Genomic DNA, 20,792 nt, shown 5'->3' with positions numbered 1-20,792 from the left:
ATTTCTTAACTGAATTTTTTTTTTTCAGTTTCTAGGGCTTTTAATAGATCCGGGTTACTCGTCTTGTATCAGTTATATAATTTGGAAATATTTTCTCCCATTCTGTTGGCTTCCTCCTCACTTTCTTGAGGGTGACGAGGAACCATTGCAGTGCAGGAGATCCCTGGTTTGAGACAATCCAGTGTGCCCACATTTGTGTTAATTACCTCTGCTCCTGGGACATTTTGCAAAAAGTCTTTGAATATGCCAATATTTTGTAGTTTTCCTGATATTTCCCTCTAGGATTTTGATGGTACTGAGCTGTATATTTACATCATGATCCATTTTTTAAAGATTTATTTATTTATATTGGAATGTTAGATAAACAGAGAGGAGGAGAGACAGAGAGGAAGATCTTCTGTCTGATGATTCACTCCCCAAGCGGCCACAATGGCCAGTGCTGCGCCGATCCGAAGCCAGGAGCCAGGAACTTCCTCCAGGTCTCCCACATGGGTACAAGGTTCCAAGGCTTTGGGCAGTCCTCAACTGCTTTCCCAGACCACCAGCAGGGAGCTGGATGGGAAGAAAGGCTGCCAGGATTCGAACCCTTGCTCATATGGGATCTTGTTGCGTTCAAAGTGAGGAGGACTTTAACCACTAGGCTATCCATTTTGATTTTTTTTGTTTGTTTGTTTCTATAAGGAATGTAGTAAGATTTTGCTTCATACTTCTTCACAAGTAGATCTAATTGCTGCAGTGCCATTTGCTAATCCACTGCATTTTTCTCCAGGTGTTGATTTCTGGTAGTTGGTTAAAGATTAGTTGGTAGTAGATGTGTGGATGAGTTTCTAGGGTGATTATTTCCACCTATTACTCTATAGTGTCTATTTATGTGCACAACCAGCCTGTTTTGATTATTGCTGTCCTGTAGTATGTCTTGATAATGTCCAGTGACCTTTAGAATTCAATTTTTGAAATAACAGAAAGACAAGGAATAAAAAGCATTTAGGGATGGGGCTTTTGTCTGGTGGTAAAAATGCTCAATATCAGAGTGCCTGGGTTAACCATTATCTCAGGACCTCACTCTGGCTTCCTGCCAATCCCCACTTCTAAGGCTGTGTCTATGGCTCTGTCCATTAGGTTGCAGCTATGGCTAGGGCTGTGTCTATGGCTCTGTCCATTAGGTTGCAGCTATGGCTAGGGCTGTGTCTATGGCTCTGTGCATTAGGTTGCAGCTACGCAGTTGGGAAGCCTGTAGTTCCCAGTTCCTAACTTCAACCCTCAAGTCAGAATGGGACATTTGGGCATTGAACCAGTGTGTGGGAGCATGCGCTGACCTATTCTCTCTCCTGTCATTCTCAAATAAGAGAACACAATCCAAATGTAAACTATTCATATAAATCATGTGCATGTATAAATGTTTGGACACAACATTTTAAAATATTTTAATGTAAATCTCACTTTATTATTTTTTCAAAAATGTATTTTGTGTAAATAATTTGTCTTAGGTATAGTTCCAGGCAAAAAAGAAATGTGCTATTTTACATATTTATTCTTATAAACAAAACATTGCTGGCTGACTGGTTTTTACATTCTGTTTATACAGTTAATATTTTACAGAAAGCTGTCCATCAGAGCAGAAATGCTTAGCTCACAATTTTAATTAATATAAGTATTTTAGTTTTTATTTCACTTTTTGGAGATTAGCAAATAAGCCTCTGGGTTTCTTTATAGTTTTTTCCATATTACACATTTTACAAGTTTTTGAAACACACTTCCTAGTCTGATGTATGTGTACCTCACCAAGATGCCAAACGAAATTTCCCTTTTCAAATTTTATAGAGAGAAACAGTATTCTGAAAATTATTAGATGTAAATGATTGATTGATGGGGCTGGTGTGGTGGCAAAGTAGGCTATCCCTCTGCCAAAGTACTGAGATCCCCTAAGGATGCCAGCTGCTCTCCAAGCTGCTCCACTGCTGAACCAGCTGCTTTCTAATGGTTTGGGAACAAAGCAGAAAAGGGTTCAAATTTTTGTGCCTCGACACTCACATGAGAGAGCTCGAAGGACCTCTGCATTCTGACTTCAGATTCTCCCAACTATAAAACTTCAGCCTTTTGGGGAGTGAATAAGTAGATGGAAGATCTCCCTGTAACTCAGCCTTTCCAATTAAAATAAATCATTTTTATCTTTAGTTATTTATCCATTTATGTTTTTATTTTTGATAACCTTTACATAGTTGATTAGGGTACAAAGGATCAAGGGCTAGAGAAAAGTGTGTAAGACCATTGTTCCCACATTCTCTTTTTTCCTTCCTGTGTAACTGGAAAGGGGCTAGACAAAGGGAGAAGCCACAGCAATCCTCCCAACCATTCCAGGGTCCCCGATGTGGGGCATGCTCCAAGGGAACTGCTCAAGTGGTTTTGATGGTGTAATAGTTCTGAATTGCTGCCAGTCTTGCCACTCTAAGCATGATGAAATCTCTCGAGAATCCAGTGGCTGACATAGTCCACCTTAGAGTCTCCGTTTACCAACACTTCTCTGGGGTAGTTGAACAATTTGTTCTGTCCTCTGTTATGGTACCAGGTGTCCTCTGCAGGTTCTAATTCACTGTCATTTCCTCTATGTGTAATTGGCTATGCTGTCCACTGTTTCATCTAAGACATTGAAGAGGCCCAGCTCTGACACAAGCACTCCACAGTTGGACCATGGACCCTGTAGTTTCTCTATGGTTGGAGTTCTGAGCCCAGTGATTCAGTTGGGAGATTCCCTAAAGAAAACTCATTTGAAGTGACCCCAGACCTAATTGTTGTGTGTGCCTGCCAATACAGGGTCTAACACAATCTGTTACCTCAATCAGCTTATGTACACACTTGTGGATGCAATTGCTGTGTCAGTTCTGTATTCAGCTCTGTCCTCTATGCAAACTAATGGGTGTTGCAGCCCAGCCTGGTCCTGCCCACCACATACTTGGCCACATAAGCTTGTGAGAACCACAGCCTAATTGGGGCGATCCACAATAATCCCCACTAGGCTCACCCCTGCCCTGGTTCCCATGCTAGCCAGTATGTACAGCAGACTGGTCCAGTCTGTACACATCCCATTCAGCTCTCATGAATGTCAATGGGTGTTGAAGTCTGATTTGTTTAAGTTTCACATATATTTTCTTTTCCAGCTGAAATTGCTTTTCTTACTGCTATTTTTATTAATTATCAGTAAATATTTTGTTAAAATCCATCACAAAGCACAGATATTATGGGTATATTGACACTGAGATACTTAATAAGTAAATAATTTGGCAGTATATTTTAAGGAATCATAGCTAAATTGTACGTTTGAAATTCAATTTATACTTTTATAAATCATGGTTATATATAAACTATATATTCTATTTCAATTTCTAAATCAAAAATGGAATCTCACCACTGGTTTTGAGGAAAGTGGGCTACAAACTATTTTGCCTCTTTTTCTCACTTATTGACAATGTAAATCCTGTGTATTACGTACAGAAAAATAAAGAACTACAAAGAGGAAGATCATACAGATTGTCCTTAGGGGGCTCAGAATCTTTTAAGGAACATGATGATAGGAGCCCTGGGATTCCTTTTATACCTCCTAAATCTATTTCTTTGTTGAGTGATAAATCAATCAGTCTGCTTAAATGGACTTTTATTTACTTCCTTATTTATAGTGAACTTTTCTTTGGATTGTTAGCTTAGCTTGTGGTTTTATTTGATTTCTTCTTCATTTCTCACAGTGTTACATTAAAGATTTTAGAGGAGACATAGCAATTATTTAACAGCGAAATAAACAAGTAATTAAGAATTAAGGCAGGTGAAAATGCCAACCAAAGACAACAAGTAAGGTAGGGCTTTATGGCTTACAGATTAAGAAGCTGCCTTTAATATTTATATTCCATAGTGGAGAGTCTGGTTTGAATCCTGGTGACTCCTGCAGCTTCCTATTAATATACCCTGCAAACAAAAGTTGGTGGTTTGAGTGGCTAGGATTCCCCTTTGTCCTAGAGAAACTGAATGTGAGCTAGTCTCATGGACAACAGGATAGAGTTCTTTCAGGTATGTGATGCCTCTGTATTGACCCACAGGAATATGAACACACTAATGCTTTTGAGGGTTCAAGGCCTATTTTCTATTTCAGAAATGAAATCCATAGATAAGGTCAATAAGTAAGTATATTGTGATTAATATAAAATTATTAGTTCATATAAAATAAAGAATTTGCAAAAAACAAACCTTATCTTTGAAAACATGATGATGGTGAATACAAAGCAATTAAAATTATTCTGACACAGGATGTAACTTTGAATTGTTTAACATACAAAATACAAATTAAATCACACCTTGGAAACGTCAAGTTCGTGCCAAAATTCATGGATATCGCAATAAGGGAGGCACAGGAATTGTGTCATGTGCAAGTTGAGTATTCTTTTTCTGATAGAATGCCTAGATGTGTTTCTGAATTAAGACTTGTTTTTCAGCTTTTGCAATATATGCAAACATATATAAAAAGACAGCTGGAGATGGGATCAATGTTGAAATGTTAAATTCATTTAACTTTCATACAATCCTGCACACATAGAATGCAGGTAATTTTATGTAATAGTGTATCATTTTGTGCATGAAACCAAGTTTTGTAATATTAATTTTCTACTTATGTTAGTGTTGGCACTAATACAGTTTCAAATATTAATCACCTTGGATTTCAGAATGTGATGCAGGAATATTCAGTTTGTGTTGATTATAGATTATTGCTGTAAGCAGTGTCTTGAACATCACTCAGTTGCCTATTGATAGTCATACCCAAAAAGTGTAGGCACAACATTCCTGGAGTCTATGCTCAGGCTATCACAGGGCTGAGATCATCGCATAAGTCAGACTGAATCCCCAACTGGAACCTTAAGGCCTTTCTGCAAGCTGTGTGAAGTGTTTGGTTGTTTGCCTTGGTGAGACAGAGTCACTGCTCTCTGGATATGTGTGGCCCCAGATGCTGAGAGCCCAGTGACCGCCTTCTAAATAACTTGGGTACGTGACCCTGGTCCAGCAAGATGGCTTTTTGCTTCTGAGACTGAGGAAAACCTGTCTCCATTTCAATCGGATCACTTGTTGGAGCTTCCATCTGTTCAAGTCTGAATTTCTTTTGAACTTGCTATTCAAATTTCCACTATTTAAGAAATTACATCTGCAAAATACCAGAATCTTGGTAACTAAAATAATCTTATCTTCTGAGTGAATCCTGCTGGGGCTGGCTTGGTGGCACGTAGGTAATCCTCTGCCCTGTGGCACGGATATTCCATATCAGTACTGGTTCATGTTCCAGCTGCTTCACTTTCAAAATATAGCATTCTGCTTATGATCTGAGAATGCCCCAGAGAATAACCCAAGCCTTGGTACTCTGCACCCATGTTGGGGACTTGGAAGAAGCTTCTGGCTTCCGGCTTTGGAACAGTTCAACTGTGGACATCTCTCTCTCTCTTTCTCTCTCTCTCCTGTTCTCTCTGTAAAATCTACCTTTCACTTGAAAATAAAGCACAAAAAAGCTCAAGCAATAATCCAGGGCTTATAATGGGAGGAGAGTCAGAGGTCATTCAGAAATTATGTCCCCACATCTCACAAGCTTTTGCTCTGATTTAAAACTCCCCATTGGGATAATTCTCAGAATAATTTGGAGAGTTATTTAAAATTACATATTTTTAAAATGTGTATTTTAAGCCTCTGTGAATTTAAATCAAACTCAAATTGGTATATTAGAACTGGAATACATCTTTCAAATCTGATATTTTCTTATTTTTTAAAAGATTTATTTTACTTATTTTAAATGTGGAATGGCAGAGGAAAAGAGGCGAAGAGAGAGAGTTCTATCCCCTAGTTCACTCCCCAAATTTCTATAAAGGCCAATGCTGGGCCAGGTAGAATCCCACAGCCTGGAACCCCAATTTCTTTACCTATGTATGTGGCAGGAATACAAATACTTAGAGGATTCTTTTTCTACATTCTCATGCTCATTTTTAGAGGGGCTAGATTAGAAGTGGGGCAACCAGGATTCAAACAAGAACCCATAATGAAATAGAACACTGTGCAGGTGACAGCTGACTCCATGCACCAATACCAGCTCTAGTACATATTCCTAGTTACATAAAAGGATGCCTCTGGAGCCAGCACCATTCCATGGGATTTCTCACAGTTAAGACCCTATAAATGTACTATTTCACATGACTGTCATTAAAGTGTTAGAGTATGTCCAGCACTATAATTCAGCTCCTCAGAAAACAGGAAGCAATATCACTGAAAGTGCACAAGCAGAGCATTATTCTGACTTCTCAAATGAGTAATTTAATGCTCAAGCCTTAATGAAGGGCCTTCTTTTCACTATAAACCTGAGTTAGCAGCTGAATCTCATAAAAACTCATTGCTTCTTGGCTTAAATTTATATTCTATTACTTAAGTGAATATTTTCAAATATTGTAACTTATTTAAACTTAGAACCCTATCCCAATAACCTCAGTGTTGGTTGATTAGCAGCACATGCCAGCTGGTGGCAGATGAAATTTGGGGCAGATTACCAAATACTGTCATTTCTTTTATCAGATTTAACTAAGGTCTAATCTACTGAACTTACTCTTGTGCTATTAGCCATTTGGAGTATGATTCAATTTTCTCTCTAGGTTATTCATAAGAACTTTGAATTACCTGACCTTTATTCTAAAATTGGTAACAAAATGTGTGACAGGTATGCCTGACATGTATGTCTTCCAAGGGCCAAAGGGAATGCATTTTAGTGCTAACTTGTCGTTATTTCTATTTTAAATAACCACAGAACGTATTTTCCTATTCTGCCTCTAGATTACCATCCAGAATGTTGAGATTACCAGAGAAGTGACCCCAACACAAGGAAAACTGCTCTGCCTAAATTCAAGTAAGAATACTACTTTGCAATAATGTGTCACAAACAAATGAATGAATCATTTATTGCTTCTGTACATTACTGTAAGACAATTATTTTCTTTGGCATTGATGTTTTTTATACTTTTGTTTTAATTTTTTCTTATTTATTATATCTGACAAGCAATTATACAAATAAATGGGGCATTATGTGTTGTTTTGATTCATGGATACACTGTGGTGTTGGAATCAAAGCAATTAGTATAGCCAGACTTCCAAACATGGGTTCTTTCTTTGTAGGGAAGCAGTTAATATTCTCTCCCAAGCTACTTTGCAGTACTAAGCTTTTTAAAAATATCTTGCTTTACTCTGAACAAAAAAGACAACGTTTATTTTAATCTCCTGATGTGGGAAGGAGAATATTGTTAAATTGTGGTGAGATTGTATTTTCCTCAAGCTTTCCATATTAGGCATTGAAAAAAATAAACCTTGGGAATTTGTGTTGCTCCTTTAACAATCAGCTTTCACAGGATTGAGAAATATCACTCAGTTTTTGAAAAGCCCAGTTTATTACAGAATAGGTGAGGGACAGTTCGCAATATGACAATGAGTGCTGTGCAGAGAGGAGATAGGCAATTTTCCAAGGAGGAACTGGCAGACATGTTTGCTGAACTGCTTTCCATGGTATGAATAGGGAACTGTCATATTTCCTTTCCTTTGCTGAAAACAAGGGGTAAGTGTGAAATTATTAAAATGAATCAAATATGTCTTCAGGAAGGAACATGGTCAACACAAAGTGACACAGATAGAGCATCCAGCAGTCCTTGGCTTAGTGCAAGCTTAGATGATTTATTCATTAGAAAAGAGCAGAAATGGTCATCAAAACTTACAACTGAATATTTGTTGCTTTAATGAAGTTTCATGGGCCTTCATTGAAAATCACCAAAAAATGTTAATACTGAGAAGAGCACTTTGTACTTGCTGAGGTATGAAATGACCTTTCAATGTAACATGAAATTGGCAAGAATCTTAGAGTTCCTGGTTTCCTATTGAGACAAAGTGGAGGGCTCCAAGCTGATGGTCTGTTACAGGAGTTACAGATTGGCTTCCTGAGAACTACTGTAAGGTTTCACAGTGTTGCAAACACAAGGTTCCAAGCACTTCTGCTTACTGAGTGTTCTGTGCTGTGCTACATTGCTCATAGTAGTAACCATAGAGATGTATTGTTAATAGATTCATTCCTCTTTACCCTACCCCCACTTAATTTTTTTCGTGTTTCTTCGTTTGTGCTTGCATTTTTTTATTGATTACATTGTATTATGTGATACAGTCTTATAGGTACTGGGTTTCCCCCACCCCTCCCCTAACCCTCCCCCCATGGTGGATTCCTCCCCCTTGTTGTATGACCACAGTTCAAGTTCAGTTGAGATTCCTTCATTGTAAGCACATACCAAGCATAGAGTCCAGCATCTTATTGTCCCTACTTAAAATTGACTGCAGAAATTTGCATTCAGGCACTTTTTTCCTTATCTTTAGATTAAACATTGAACTTTGATCATTGATATTAATTCAGAAATTCAAATAGCACATTGTCTAGCAACCAAATTTGTTAATACCCTTAAGTGCTAGATTATATCCAAAGATTTCAAGTGAATTTTTGTAATTATATCTTTTGTTGAAAGAAAATCTCACACAGACTACCAATAGATAGGAAGAGACAGTGAAGTGGCTTATTTAGAACTCACTTCCACTGTCTCTTTCACCTCCTAAATCATTCCTTATTTCCCAATTCCTAGCCACTAAACTGACACTTCTGTTTATAGAAGTTTTCATTTCTTAGGCCTTCGTTTTGAAGTCCATGTGGAAGAATTCACTGAAAGACACTGAGATAAAATAATGCAAGTGGGAATATCCAAAATTATGCTGTGCCAGACAAGAGCATCAAAGCGCTGGCTGTGCAGAAGTGGGGAGGGATCTCTCAGCTGTCTACTCAGACTTCCTAATACTACTATTTGCATTTAGCAGTTATTGTACCAGCGCATACTATATCATTTTTAGGGAACAATATTTATATTAAATCCCATTGAAAGTTCACTCAAAAGCATAAGCTATAGAGAGAAGTGGAGGAAGGTAGTTCTGTGGGGAATGAGGGAGATTGACTTGAGGCTGGTTTTTTCCATCCCCAAAGTACCGCAAAGTATCAATTCTGGCTATCAGTTCATATTTATTTTGTTATTTGAACCAAATATTTCCAGAGGCATTTATAATATTCTTGTATTGTATGAAGTAATGGCATGTTTGCCTTTTCATATTTCATTCCCGCTTGCTTTGGCCAGAATTCAAATATAGATGTGTTTTGTATTTGAATAGAAACTAGCATATGATCAAGAGATACCTGGACAGTCTGTGAATCAATTGCTCTTTCAGTGTTGCTGTTTTTCTCTGTCTTTTGCTCAGAGTTCACTCTCCTTGGTTAAAGGAGACCTCAGAAGGCATTATGACAGTTCAAGGTTGTAACTGTAAAAATACCTAATGTCTTAGTGGATGAGTTTCATTCTATTCCTGCTTTTCTGTGACTTTTGAATGTGGGGCATCTGCCCTTGTGTTTGTACTCTCAGCATTGCAGCCGTCTCAGCATGACAGCTACCTACAGGATATCACCAGTAGTATTGTTCAGATGCACAGTTCTTCAGGTGTGTTGGTAAGGTTACTGCCATGGAGTTTCATAGTAGAACATCTCTCATGCTCCCATTTCCCACTATAATCAAAGGTAAGATGACACAATGAACAAATGAAAACAAGTTTAGTCATGAACGCAGGACTGATTTCATACTCTGAGCAACTATATTAATCTTCTCTGACTGTGATTTGTAGTTCTTCCAGCTTGCTCACTGGATGACTTAATCAGCTTCCAGTAGGGAAGAGAGGGGTGACTCTAGGCTAGGGTTCTAGCAGAAATCAGTTTCACTGGGATAGAAAGTAAGTTATTGTTGTATTTTGGCTGTTTGCTTTCTCTCTCCATAGGAAAAAATTATGGAAAAAATCTATTATTTCTCTTTGTGATCCCTGGATTTTCTATGATGCCAAAATCAATGGGATCCCAAAGAACATTCCAGAAAAAGTGATCGATGAATGATGGGGCAGTTCTGTAGCTGTGCTTTAGACACTTTGAAGACTTTCGCCCACTGTTGAGAAATCTTCCTACATTTAAAACTTCTTCCTTTACTATTATAGAGTTATTATAAACAAACTTTCTAGAAGCTCCATTTTTTTTTTCTTGAGCAGATTCATCTGGACTGTTTCAGTCTTGGCATTTGCATCTTTCTCTCTTCAGAAACATTCAATCAAGAGACAGTTGGGCAATTCAGTCCAGGTGAAGATCAGTGACAACCTCTTAGGGTAAAAAGTGTGTCCCTGTAGTTTTGAGGCAAATCATGAGGTTACCTCTACACACTTTTAGACACCACATCCACTGTCTTTACTACAGTGGTGGTGCTGCAGCAGCCATGATCCAACCAAGGTGAACCTTGGAAGGCCTGCACTTGCCGAAGAGGCCAGCTGCACTCAGCAGAAGTCCTAGGGGTTCAGAGCTCCTGTACTGGAAGTTTCAGTCTTACAGGACCCACACGTAATTGGCAAATCCAGATATGGGCACTGTCGCATGGTGTCCTCAATTAACAAGAAGCTGTCTTTTTTTTTCTTTTACTCAAACACATGACAAGCTTGTACACAAACACTTAATTGTTCTATTTTTACTTCAAGAGTAAGCCATCATGCACAGCCATTTGATTATGCTATTTTTTTTACTTCATGGTTGAGCAGGTGCTCTTAAAGGTAATTCTGTAAAATACTATACCCATTTTCTTCAAAGCAAGCCATTATTCATTCTTCAGTAGTAGCCATTGGATAACAGCCAGGTCTCCAAGGCCAAGGCACATGCGGTTACCTGCTAATCAGTATTACATTCCTACTACATTTCTATTTCTACAACTTAACTATCATTTAATGGGAAAAATATATCACAAGGGAAAAAATGATGATACAAGACAAATGTTTCAAATATTAAATCCCCCTAAAACTACAGGCTGTACAATCTATAAATTGTCAAACAATAATTAAAAGAATGTCTCTATAATATTAATCAAAGCATCCTTTATTTCCACTATCCATAAAATACAAAAGTGGATAAAACAGATATATTTTCTATGCTCTAAAGAAATTGTAAAGACAGGCTAGCCTTAGGCCCGACGCAGTGGCCTAGCAGCTAAAGTCCTCGCCTTGAACACCCGGGATCCCATATGGGCACCAGTTCTAATCCCGGCAGCTCCACTTCCCATCCAGCTCTCTGCTTGTGGCCTGAGAAAGCAGTTGAGGATGGCCCAATGCCTTGGGATCCTGCACCCATGTGGGAGACCTGGAGGAGGCTATAGGATCCTGGCTTCGGATTGGCGCAGTGCTGGCCATAGTGCAGTCACTTGGGCAGTGAATCATTGGACGGAAGATCTTCTCTGTCTCTCCTCCTCTCTGTATATCTGACTTTGTAATAAAAATAAATAAATCTTTTTTAAAAAAAAGACAGGCTAGCCTTTCAGGTCACAATAACTGTAATTATTGCTGAAACAATTTCAGCTCATACTCCCATCACTTTCATTAATTTTTAGGATACTTATCAAACCCATTTCCAGAAGACATACTACATGTCTGGGCCAGATACCAGGGCAATAGTTAGGCACACAATAAGGTGTCCAGAAGTGGCATGGGCTGAATTGTACTCCTATGCATAAATTTTTTAAGGCCCACTCACCAAGACATTATCAGTAACATTAACTCCCAAGCTCATATCAGTTGCAAAAACCATCTCACAGGGGCAAACAACAATGCCTCAATGGATTATAGAATACTTTAATGGGTTGGTTGAGCGTCTGTGCAAAGGCAGTGAAGCTGCACTGAGGTGGTTGGAGAGACAATCTCCACTCATTGCCTAATAGCTGGAAGACCCTCACGGCCTTGCCAACAGGGGAGCTGTCCTCTTTATGCTTCCATGACATCCACACCCATCGCACACACCCCAGCACTGACCATTTAACACATTTTGGTGCTTGTTAGGACACATGTCATTGCTCACTCTTCATGTTTCAAGAGTGAGTATTTACATATTGTCATATAACAAACTTACAATATCACAGAAAGGAGATTTACCATGCTGGAATATTCTTTGTGCCTTGTCTACTCAACTCTCCTCATTTCTGAACTCCCAAAAACTTTTGATTTTTTTTTTCCTATCTCAACAGTTTTACATTTTCTTTAAATGACATAGGAAGTAATTGGAATAATAAAAAAAAACATTTGCAGACTGGCTTGTTCACTTAAGAATATGTATTTAAGGCTCATCATTTGGTTTTTTGTGATTTGGCAGGTAATTTAATTTTTGTAGATAACATGTCATTCTGTGGTATCTCACAGTTTGTCTACTCATTCATCTTCTGAGGATACTTATGAATAAAACTACTATAAAAATGTATTCCCAGGCTTTACACAGGCCTTCTGAATGAATGTTTGAATTACTAGAGTACAACTACTGCGTCAATTACTAAGTTTTAAAAGAAAGTATGGATCTGCCATCCCAAGTAGCAGCACCATTTTGCATGTCATATTTTCTCTTCTTCCTCCTCATTTCTTTCTCTCCTTATCTCTTTTCCACCTCTCTCTCTCTCTCCTCATGCTTTCTAGCTATCTTTTTCTCACACATGCTCTCTTTCTGTTTATGCACACAAAGAAATTCTGGATATTTTAGATTATGACCTAACATATTCCATTTGGTATTATTTTAAAACTGTCATCATTACAAAATGATGAAGGATAGAGAACAGTTAGGATACGAAGTGTCCCTTCAATCACACACAAAAATAACTTGTCAGTTTTCCTCAGTTTCTCTCCAAACAGTCATCACTACTTGGCCACTCGTCCCTTTCTCAAATTATAATTGTCATTTCTGCAACCATCTTCACTGAAGCCTTCTCATTAATGCCCTGATCATTATTTTTGTTCTCCATCATCCTTAGCTGTATTTTGGTCCCACACTTCAGTATCATTTTCACTAGTGTTGTTATGGCTGTCCAGAACTCGAAGAGAATGTTCATTCTGTTAAAATTTGGTAACATAAAACTTAAAATTCAAAATAGAAATTTACAACAATTAAATACTGTCAGCAAGGATGTAGAAAATAAAACACTTCTATTTTACTGGGGGAAAATGTACACTGGCATAGCCACTGTGAAAAACAGCTGGGAGCTCCTTAACAGATTAAAAAATAGGTCTGCCTTATCATCTTGCTAACCCTAAGCTGGAAACACAAAGGTAATTAAACCAGCACGCAGACATCTTGCGTTCTCATGCTCATTGTAATGTTATTCACATTAACAAGACAACCTACATGTCTATCAATAAAAATTAAATGGAATGTATTTATATTTAAAGATTATTGATTTAATAAGAGATATTGATATTTCAAGGTATATACAGACCGGAGGACAGAGGCAAGCTGAAATAAGTCAGACAGAGACAAATCCTTTAATTCTCAGAGGCAGAATTTTAAAGAATTCAAATACATTAAAACAAAGTAAAATGACAATTACCAAGAAGTTCAGTTATGGAAGAATCACACAAAAATAGTATTTCCCATGCTATGAATTTCATCCTTGAATTTATAATATCTTTATTGCTTAAAGACACTTCTCACAAAATTTTCTTGGACCATTGGCTTGAAGCTTATCAAAATATCCTTTTTAAGGTAAAGGGCAAATTGCTTTGGGCCTTGGCCTACTTTGTTTGGACTTGTTTGGATTTAAAGGAATTGTGTGCCTCTCTGGGATGTAAATCAATTCTCTATTCCTCTCTCAGAGGGCTGCGAAATGTTGCTACTTTAAGGGGAGATCCACTACACTAGAAGGCTCTGTAGCGAGTCTAGTCAGTGGAGCAACCCATTCTGTTTTACATTGCAGGTACTATATATGTGCCTTACTGAATGCAAATATCTACAGTTTTTCAATGACAAAAACAATCTCAGTTTGAAACAAATTGGTAAAGAAATCTGTATTTAACTTTTTTAGTGGAATTTTAAGAGACAGAGCAGTGAGTTAGTAAAATGATTTTTGTTTTTCAAAAGAAAAGTCTCTGCTAATACAAATTAGCGTTTGGAAAAAGACAAGCCTTATTTCTGTATTTGCCTGAATAGTTCCTCTGAATTAACAGTTGTTATCTGTAGGTATCCAACAGATTTCAAATTAACACACTATTAACTTTCAAAATATTCATAATCATTAAGGTGTAATTAAAACTTGTAAATCAGAAAATAAATTGAGTTCTAATCAAAAACTACATAGCAGAAATGGGTATTGATCCTTCATGAAATCCCAGAATTTACCAATAAATTATTAAAATATTAATTTTGAAAGAGTATAGCTCCTCTATACTATTCTAGCTGCATTGTACCCCGAATTTGCATCCACAACTTTTTAAAAAGATATATTCATTTTTATTGGAAAGGCGAATATACAGAGAGGAGAAGAAACAGAGAGGAAGATCTGTCCGATGGCTCACTCCCCAAGTGACAGCAATGGCTGGAGCTGAGCCAGTGCGAAGCCAGGAGCCAGGAGCCAGGAGCCAGTAGCTCTTCCAGGTCTCCCACGTGGGTACAGGATCCTATGGCTTTGGGTTTTCCTCGACTGCTTTCCCAGGCCACAAGCATGGATGGGGAAGCCAGGCTGCCAGAATTAGAACCGCTGTTCATGTGGGATCCCGGCACGTTTAAGACAAGGACTTTAGTCACTATGCTATCATGCTGGGCCCTGCATCCACAACTTTATCTATCCAAGCATGTGAAGGTGATATACCTGGAGGCAATTACAGTTCTGTTTCAGGTAAAAATTCTATTTTGCAATGGCCTTGACATTTCAGAGGACCAAGTTTGTGTTGAAGTCTCATGACATCATGTATCCAAAGTGGCTTTGACATAGTATATGGGAAAAAAACAATGACATCATAGTTAAAAGGTTTGGACATAGGGCTAGACTTACTATTTTGCACCTAACAACTATGCACAGAAATAATATTGAGAGGCAGGCAACAGGGAGAAAGGAATTTCCCTGATATAATCTGTTTGGTCTGAAGACAAAAATAGGGCAGTATCAAGTTTAGCAACTCCTGCCAGCAGGCTTGGTTTTATGATGCTGCACTTCTGATCTGAAATGTTGTTTACTTCTCTGAAAATGTGGCAGTCAGTAATTTTGCAAGACAGCACTGGGCAACTAAAACCTGCCTTAGAAAATATTTTTCAACATCAACACAATCTTCAGGTCCCCCTCTAAGCATGATGCTTCTGGGTGCCCTGCAAGCCATGCTGATTTACCTGTGACAAATGACAGACACCAAGAAGTACTGGTAACAGAAAAGAATACAGAATTACAGGGAGAGCTATGAACATTGTCAGCACAGTACAGAGAAACATACGTCTTCTTGTCTGTGTGCCACTGTCAGAAGATGGAAAAGTCAACTGTTGACACTACAATCCAAGGTATCAGAGTTTCCTATGATTGTTCATATTTCTCCCAATCCATGTAATTGTGACTTTGGGTTCTTTTTTCTATTTGAAATCACTTCTTCAGGAGGTGCAATTCTTTTAGTAGAGGGTCAACAGTGTCAAAAGTCAGGGACTCTAAAACTCTGCTGCCTGAATTTAATTTTATTTCCAGGCCTTCCCTACTGGAGCCATTCTTAGATCCTACACTATTCAGGTGTTTCTGCAGTTTAATTTGACAGACTTTGGCCCCTGTCCCAAATCTGCCAGTTTATGCTGCTGCAAAGCCTTACCTACCCACACCCATTCTGGCTTATGCATGTACCACTGGGTGGATTCAACCCAGTCTGGCTTTCCCCCAAACAAACTCACATTCAGGCGAACAGGTGATATAGCCCTGACCGGCCTGGTTTGCCTCCCATCCCAGCTCTCATGTTCACCAGTGGGAGTAGTGGCCTAGCAGGAGAACCTCCTGCATCCCCCCCTACCGGGTTTACCCACTCCACACCTTGGTCTCATGTGTGTTGGTTGGATGTTCGGCCCAGTCTGGCATGTCCCACTTCACCTCAGCATTTGGTAGTCAGTGCTATAGAACTGCCTGGCCCAGCCCACCCCTGGTGGTAGCCCTCATGTGAACTGGCTGATATTGCAGTCCAACCTGGCCCAACTCACATACCTTTCTGGTTCTCAGATTGGCCAGTGGGTATTATGAACTGGGCCAGTCTGACTCCCCCCACCTGCCTCGAGGTGAGCTCCCACATCCCCACATGCCGCATAGGTGCTGTGCTCCTAGCCATCTTCCAACCCAATCGTGCATCCTCAGGCCCCACAGCCAGCATACCTCCCAGGGTTGGCTTGTGAGTGTGGGAATGGCCCTAAAACACTTTCTAAAAAGGAATTTTAAAAAATTAATTTGATGCTCCATACTTAAATGAACACTCAGACTTATGCTGTCCTGAAGAACGGAACACTTAACTCGAGTTAACCCTTGTTCTTTGTTTCTCAAAAAGGAAGCTTTTCTTTTTTTGTAAATATCTTAGAGTTGGGACTGTTTTGAAAACAAACAAAAATTTACTCATTTAATTTTACTCTATGGGTCTGCCTGTCTGTTTTTGAAAGGGTTTTTCTTATACAATCCAATACAATGTGACTTTGCAGTTGGAGTGATAGCTAAAACTTACTATTTATTGCTCTTATCATGTTTCTTTCCCTTTATTTCTGACTTCCATGGTTTTAATCAAGTATTTTATAATATTCTATCCTTTTTTTAAAGGCACAACAACTAGACCTTTTTATTAAAAAAAAATAATAATTCCTGGTTGACCTAGAATTTCACACATACAGGTACAATTGATAATTTATTTTTCCATGTTACAACAGTACAGTTCCTTTAGTATGTGTTACGATACTTATGCTACTTTTTTCAATTTTTTGTATACTATAAACACACTGTGCATACTATACATTGTCTCCCTTAGTTACTTTGAGCAAACCATCATGCAGTATGTCAATTAAATACCAGAAGAGCAATCAGATTTAGCACCAATTCTTCTTTTTCTGTGATCTTCCTTTGTTTACACAGAGCTGATTTTTGGACAGATGTAACTGTCATTTTTTGATATAGACTTTTAGTATTCCAAATTATACTGCGCTGGAAATTTATTCGTTGCCTTGGTTTTTATGTGGTGTGTAGTCAGCATTGAGTGGAGCACATACAATCTTTTTACTTTTGGACTAATTTTACGTAATGCAGAACTATAAGTCTTCAGACCTACTCATGAAGGATGTGAAATATTTCACTTTCATTCCTTTTCTGTGCCTGCTTCGGGTGTATGAACTGATGTCATTCTTACTCTTGTTCTTTGTTTAAAAATCGTATACCTAGGCGTATTTTTCCCTTGCTTGTGTTTTTTATACATCATTGATTTTGTAGAGTTCTTAGCCGCTACTACTTCAAAGACTACTCAATTCCCTTTTTCGTTACCTTTGGTAGTTTCAGATTATCCCACAGTTCTTGGATATTTCCCCCCCTTCTTGTTCTTCTTGTTATGTTTTTCATGGTTCCGTCTGGGGAGTTTCTATTAACAATCTTTCAGCTCACTTTTTCTTGCCTTTGACATTCCCAGACTCCTGATGAGTCCATCAAAGACATATTTCTTTTGCAGGGTTCTTGGTTACAGTATTTTCTTTGGCTGTTTCCTAGAATCTGTATCTGTAGTTATGTTACACACTTGTTTTTCATACTGTCTACTTTTCCGAGGAGATTTCGTCTCATGGCTCCCATAGTCTTTCCTCTGGATATCCTGATCTGGGTAGATTTTGAGAATTTAACTCTTTCCAGATTGCTCAGTAACAGTTTGCCCTAATAGCTGGGCTCTCTGATGGAATCAATAAAAGATATTTACATAATTTTATTCCATTTTCCCTGTGTTAGAATGATGGAAATTTCTAATTAGCTATCTGCACATCAAAGCTGAAATGAGAAATATTATGTATTATTAATGCACAGGCTTTTAATTTTATTATTATAACTGTTCAGAAAAGCATCCGGTAAATTGTGAAATGTGTATCTTCAAATTGGACATTTTATTGGTACTTGGAACTGAGCTATAAGTTCACCCTAGGGTTATTCACATCAGGCTATGCTTTGCATTTAAAAATATATGAGTGCTGATGATAAAAATCTTGTTGTAGGTCCTGACATGGTAGCCTAGTGCCTTTCCCGGATCTCATATGTGCACTGGTTCTAACCCTGGCAACCCCACTTCCCAACCAGCTCCTGCTGTGGCCTGGGAAAGCAGTTGAGGACAGCCCAAATCCTTGGGATCCTGCACCTGTGTGCAAGACCCAGAACAGGCTCTGGGCTCCTGGCTTCGGATCAGCTCAGCTCTGGCCATTGAAGCAACTTGGAGAGTTAATCATCAGATGGAAGATCTTCCTCTCTGTCTCTCCTCCTCTCTGTATATCTGAGTTCCCAACAAAAATAAATAAATCTTAAAAAAAAAAAACAGCGAAAAAGTCTTGCTGTATTTACAGCAGAGAATAATGTAATATTTTGCTTAAAATTGCAAGGTTAGTAATATTGGAATGTATACCATTGTGTACGCCTATATTATCAGGATACCTTTAAATAGCAGAATGATGGGCTGTTGACTGTTATTTAGGAACTGAACTATTGTTACAATCTAGGGGAAAAGAGTGTAGGAGTAGAAAGGGAAAACCCTGAGCCTTTGAAACTAAATCTTGGAAAATAAATAAATAACAAGAAATCACAGGGAAGATTAATAAGTGAATCCAAGCAAATGATATTAAAAATGTAACAATAAGTGTGTGAGATTCTGCTATGGCAGTACTTAATGTCAAAACTATAGCTTTACATTTCTGTACCATAAAAGTCAAAAAAGTTAAAAAATACAAAGTTAAAAGGTAAAGGTGAAATTTCTGTAACAAATTTGTAATTTTTCAATTTAATAATATTGTTGTCATTGCTCATCTCTAAAGGGCAGACCTGCCTTTGTGACCTTTGAGTTTTATAACATTAGGGAAAATACATAGCAGTAGTCCTTGATAAAAATGTAATAGATGTATCCCACATATAGACACAAATTTTCATCTAAACTGAGCAATTCACCAATGCACTAGAACAGAAAGTTGGAACGTTTGATTTTCTCACATGTGGGTAACAAAGACAGCACAGCCATCTGCCTTACAACCCTCCACGTACGCTGGCAAGTGATGTTTACTTTCTTTAAGATAAGTATTTTCATTTCTTTCGGTGACATTACTTGCAATAAGCCTGGTTCTGTTATTGTCCGCCGAATATAACACTGAAACTACAGCTAGTATCTGAGTACAAACTACGCTCAGAAAGAATCATGCTGAGGTATTTTTCATTCTTATTTTGCCAGCCTCTGCCATTTGCCAGACAAGATTTGTCTGGGTTAGATATCTTACTAGTCCAATTTTGTAATGAAAATACATGCATAGAAATTTATTTAATTGTGGAATAAATGGAATTATTTTAATAGTGCTCTTTTCATTTGTACTTAAATTATGATTCCATAATTTAGTGTTTTATGTTATTTGTGGCATGTAAATATTTTTTCTTTTTTTAAAGATTTATTTTTTTATTATTTTTTCATTGGAAAGGCGGATATACAGAGAGGAGAGACAGAGAGGAAGATCTTCCGTCCGATGATTCACTCCCCAAGTGAGCTCAACGGGCCGATACTATGCCGATCCGAAGCCAGGAGCCTCTTCCGGGTCTCCCACAGGGTGCAGGTTCCCAAAGCTTTGGGCTGTCCTCGACTGATTTCCCAGGCCACAGGCAGGGAGCTGGAAGGGAAGCGGGGCTGCCGGGATTATAACCGGCGCCCACATGGGATCCCGGGCGTGCAAGGCGAGGACCTTTAACCACTTGCGCCACCGCGCCGGGCCCGTAAATATTTTTTCAACAATCTCAAGGGGCTATCAAAATCAAAACAATCAATTTTAAGTGCAGAATTGGATGTATTTCCTTAAATAATTAGGAGCAACAGCTTAAAAGAGAATCAAAATAGAAGTCAAATCTAATTCTACATAGTTACTAATTAACTTTGCTTTTAGACAATTAATGTATTTTTCTAGCTTTTTTCTTATTAATAATTTATGCCTGATTTGTAGAATCTGTATTCCCTAGAATATGAGATGACCGGGCAAGGCATCACAAAACAAGACAAATTCTGCCAAAAATTATGTAACACAATTGGCAAAACATGCACAAACTCTATGTGATGGGATTTTCATTATTAAATCATAACACAATGCAAAAGAATTATATAATTTAGCACCATCTCTAGGATGTAACCCATTTGTCTCAATAATGAGATATTTATACAATGCTATTTAGGTATACAGTTGATACATACAGCACCCAATAAAAAGAAAAGCTGTGACCTGGCAGATGAAATGATTTTGGTAAGCTCCCTGGTATCAGCTCCAAATCATATTTCATTTCTCCCAGTGATATTTAATGGTTAGTCACAATGATCAGCAGTGCACAGTTTTTTGTGAAGCATATGTTTTTGTACCTTATCTCTTTTAACTTTCATTTTGAAAATAAGGAATGCTACTCAAGTCATGTGGCTCTTTCCTATACTCCTCTGATTCCATAGAGGGGTCCATTGTAATCCGCAGTAAGGATTCAAGAAGTATGTTCATGAGCAATTGAAAGATACTCTACTAAATTAAAGGAATCACTACGCATTGTAGGACAAATGTTTCTCTACAAAGCTGTTAGGATTTAGTGTTGACATTCGAATTACACTTCACATCTGCTGAGCTCAGCTGGTAAGAATTC

At 38.1% G+C, this 20,792-nt stretch overlaps 1 protein-coding gene across 1 annotated transcript in view; it reads left to right on the top strand.

Annotated features, from left to right (window-relative positions):
- Positions 1–20,792, top strand: part of SNTG1 (syntrophin gamma 1) — a 584,956-nt gene that overhangs the window by 201,255 nt on the left and 362,909 nt on the right. Inside the window, exon 2 of the mRNA XM_040972717.1 lies at positions 6,841–6,913. The gene's annotated coding sequence lies outside the window, so the exon portion shown is untranslated. The remainder of the gene's footprint in view (positions 1–6,840; positions 6,914–20,792) is intronic.

The sequence above is a fragment of the Ochotona curzoniae genome, unplaced genomic scaffold (genome assembly GCF_017591425.1).
Source record: "Ochotona curzoniae isolate NIBS_2020 unplaced genomic scaffold, NIBS_Ocur_1.0 contig_2318, whole genome shotgun sequence".
In the NCBI taxonomy this organism is placed as follows: Eukaryota; Metazoa; Chordata; class Mammalia; order Lagomorpha; family Ochotonidae; genus Ochotona; species Ochotona curzoniae.
This window is presented reverse-complemented; position numbering and strand designations above follow the sequence as displayed.